Source organism: Dendrobium catenatum, unplaced genomic scaffold (assembly GCF_001605985.2).
Source record: "Dendrobium catenatum unplaced genomic scaffold, ASM160598v2 fragScaff_scaffold_465, whole genome shotgun sequence".
Classification (NCBI taxonomy): Eukaryota; Viridiplantae; Streptophyta; class Magnoliopsida; order Asparagales; family Orchidaceae; genus Dendrobium; species Dendrobium catenatum.
Genome location: NW_021318927.1, coordinates 596881 through 601310, shown reverse-complemented (window position 1 = coordinate 601310; position 4430 = coordinate 596881).

The window sequence follows — 4430 nt, the reverse complement described above, 5'->3', positions numbered from 1 at the left end:
GATAAGGGGTAGCTGGTAGTAGGTGATGGTGTTGCCCAATAGCTAGGGGTCTCTTTGGCTAGCTGGCTGGTCGTAGCGCCAACTAAGGGTCGCTTTGGCTGGTGGGTTGCAGCTTGGTTTCAATGAAAAATGTTCTCCTTTAAAACTGGACAAGTTTACTTTATCTCAAAAATGAACGAGAATATTTTACATTGCATATTTTATTTATCCAATCAAATACTAATACTTTCAAAATCGTTGAAAAATGAATACTTTACACCTACTTTACTTCCAACAAAAAAGCAAAACGATAATATTTTCATTATTAAAATACAAATAAAAATAAAAATATATTAATATAAATAAAAAGGAAAAAAATGATACACAAGTAAGAGCTTTAAATTGAAGCACATGAAGAAATTAATCGTAGACACATTCCCATTCAGATGAATCACTGCCGGAGGAGGAGGAAGAACTACCTCCTATGAAAAAAGTAACCTCACAAAATGAAGGACCACTTGGATTTGAAGCAATAGATAACTCATGATATGTTGAAAGGGGGTGATTATATTATATATATCTTAATGAGCTATATCACTTTTGATCACCTTGATTTGGTAAAATTAGAAATTGAGTCCTTGAAGGAGAAGGCTAACTTAGGGCGAAGGCACAAAAACAACCATATTTGTATGAACTACTTGAGGGATAAGATATAATTGCACAAAAAATGGGGGAACTATATCAATATTACTATCCAAATATGTCTACATAGGATATCATCATGCCCAAATAAATGATAATAACTATAAAACTTTGAATTTTTTCCCATCTCCATTTGTTAATAGTAACCATACATCTAATGTAACTCCCAAGGGTTTAATTTTGCAAGAATTATCTATTTACTTATTAATTCATCTATATAGCTGCTATTCTCATTTCAACTAAATAGAAACTAGTGGAAGCAATCTCTAATTTTTTTTCTACAATTTACAATTTCATTCATTTTCCAAAATTAATATACAATAGATAGGATGTCAATAAATACATCAGTTCATCATTCTTAACGCTTAACTACAAAATAAATCAAAATACATAATAAAAAAAACTTGGGAAAGCCCAAATTGTGTCACTCCATTAGATCCTGACTCTTCGTGAAAACATACAAAAATCATGCAGTGAGCTAATAGCTCAGTAGATTACCAGAACTTACGAATATAATTAATGCAAGGTAGTTGAAATAATATGTATGTAATCATTTAATCAATATCAGTATGAACATATAACTATAAGAGTAGATAATAGTTAATATGAATAGTGTCATATTATATGAGTAATAAAATTAGTGCAAATGTATGCTTTATGAGTAGTGATCAGTAGCAATGCCAAGGACCAATAGGTTCTATCATTCTTATGCCTATTGACCGGGGTGGTGGAGTAACCTAAATAATTGAGAATATAATTTAGGGCTCTATCAATCCTTAAATAATACTTAGATTTTCTTTGATATAAAAATTATAACAATCTCACTTAATATACATAAGTATATGTGCTGAATCAAGTAATACAGTGATAGATTAGAGTATCGATCTCACGAGAAAGAGTATTTACTTACAAACACTAGTATTGTTTATAATAATTACAATAATTATCATACTCATTATAAATAAGGGTTGGTGGATTTTCAATCATTTTAATAAAAAATCAATATCAAAATAACGGATACACTTATACAAATAAAATATTTTGGATTTTTTGAAATGTAAATTATATGTTTCCTAATGATTCTCTTTTTAATGTCATATTATTCAGAGCATTGTACCATCGACCGCTAAGTCAAGCATGAAGAGAAAAGGAAGGGCCTAACTCATTCCACTCTTAATACCAATCTAAACTCCCATAATCTATCACCCTATAAAACTATTTAAAAAAATAAGTAAAACATGTATTGTTAATTACCCCCTTATGATAATTCATCTCTATAAATTTGATAGATAACAAGCACTATGCCTATGCTTGCATCATATCAATCCAACATACATAGTTGTGCCTGCTTTTCTAGTCCTAAGCTCTATATTACACCCGATATTAACTACACAAATGACCATTATACGCATTAAATGAAAACTTGGTATATTAAAAATATTATATCATCACTTTAAGGATTAAGAGCAATCATTAGTACTTTATGTTTAATTTACATCATCAATTCAAAACTAGAAATTTTAGTCATACATGAAGAACAAATGAAGCAATTTTTTTTATTGCATAAAAGAAAGGAAGTACAAAAACAAAAGATATCACCAGATGATTCAACAATTTCTAATTCTCCTTGAACTTACAAAATTTCTTCCACAAACACTCTAATGAAGTGGATCTAGTGTTCCCTAAAAATTTTTAGTTGTCACTCCTAAGAAAATTTTAGAGAGACACTTTAAAGTCCGACTTTTACTAAGTGAATGAACTTCCTTAACAAACATTACAAATGTGCTATTTATAAAAAAAAACATAAAATAAATTCTGGCGCTACAACGCTTGAGAGACTTACGTCATGGTGCCCATAAAATGAATATACATTGCAGCACTATAGGGTTTCCTCCGATGTGGCGCTTACTAACATGTACCGATTGTTTAATGAATCGACACATCTCTTCTTTAATAGAATGTGTCTTGAATGATTACAATTGTAGCATTGCGACGTTGCTGATGGTTAACTGTTGTTGTGTCTATGTGGTACTTCCTTAGCTGGGCTGCACTAACTTTTATTATCGCGGTACTATACAAACAAAGATGGGTCTTTATGACACTGACTCCTTCGGTGTTGTCCAGACATAGACTAGGCTTTGTGGCGTTGACTCCTCTGGTACTGCAGCGGTATATAGGTAGAGACTAGGAGCCACCATGTCTATATTTTGGCGCTTTATAGGTGTCAATGATGGTGCCACGATAGTATTATGTTTGACTTAGCAACATTATACCAGTACTTGAAAATTTTCTCATTTCCAGTATTTTTCTGCCCAGATGCAATTAAAATAATATGTTTTAACTAACAAATTAACACATAAAATATAATATTATCCGCACTTATTACCCATTAATTACAAAAATTTTATATACCACTTTTATGAAATTAGTGCACTTGCCCTTATCACATAAATGTCATATAATATATGTAATGCATGTATATGAGGTTCCAATCAAATGCATTATTCCAGGCATCAATCTTATCAATCATATTATTCTCAACTGTAGTGTCATGTATGTATGCATTTCTTATAATATCAATATGATATGCAATGTGTAGCTTGCATATCATACAGTTCATGTAAATCACATACCTTTGTATCTCTTTTATTAATTATATCACGTGCTTGTATCAATCATGTCATATCTTATATAAATGTCTTATTATACAATGTCACTCATATAATCTATCAAGTATGTTAATTTCATAGGCATGTAAAAGTTGTATAAGTAAGATTGGGCATTCGACTACATGTTGTGTTTTTTTATATACAGTTATGTAGGAAAATCCTATAGGAATTAGTCTCAATCATATCAATCTTATTTTTAAGAATCAGTCTCATATAACATATTACAAGTTTGGTGGCTTTAATGTAAGAAGTCATTACTTCCTATCTATCGGCGTATTATATCATATCAATAAGTTTATTTACACATCCCTTTTTCATATTACTTAAGATTACACTATAAATCTTATTTAAAGAAAAGCCCGTCAGTCCACTCTTCGGTATAGGCTAATATGTCTCCAACCAACTTGAATCAGTCAATTATTTTCAGTCGCACCTTTCTTACTTTTATATTCCCTTCATATCAAATAAACTATAGTAGCCAATATCATGTACAATCAATAAAATTTCCAATATACTTATCATTATGCATGTAGTATGCAAAAAAAAAAAAAACATTGAATGAACAATAAACATTTGCATGTCGTATAGTCTATGTCTAAATGCAAAACATTGATTCATGATCATTTTATAATTAATATTATACTACCAGTTTTATTTAAAATGACATATAAGCAAACCCATCAAGTTAAATTTTAATATTAATTTGTTAAAATGCTCAGAAAGGATTATATATATTACATATCAAAAGCTACATTGTGAAAAGATTACTAGAATGAGAAATAGTACATTTAAATTGATTTCAGGAGAGATAAAACTTAAGAAATCAAAATCACTAATAAAAAAAATAGGATTCATCTTACCTACCTTGATCAAAAAATTTTTTCTACCTAGATTGACAAATGAAAATGAACAGGAGCAATCTTTCTTTCTCGGCTCTCACCCTTCACTCCTTTCTTCCCTAGTAAGGCATACAAATAAGGGAGGGATAGCTGTAGTAAGGGATAAATGAAATAGATTGAAATGTTTTAATATTTAATATATAATCACCATTCTGACCTAACACCATGATGCTCAACTCTC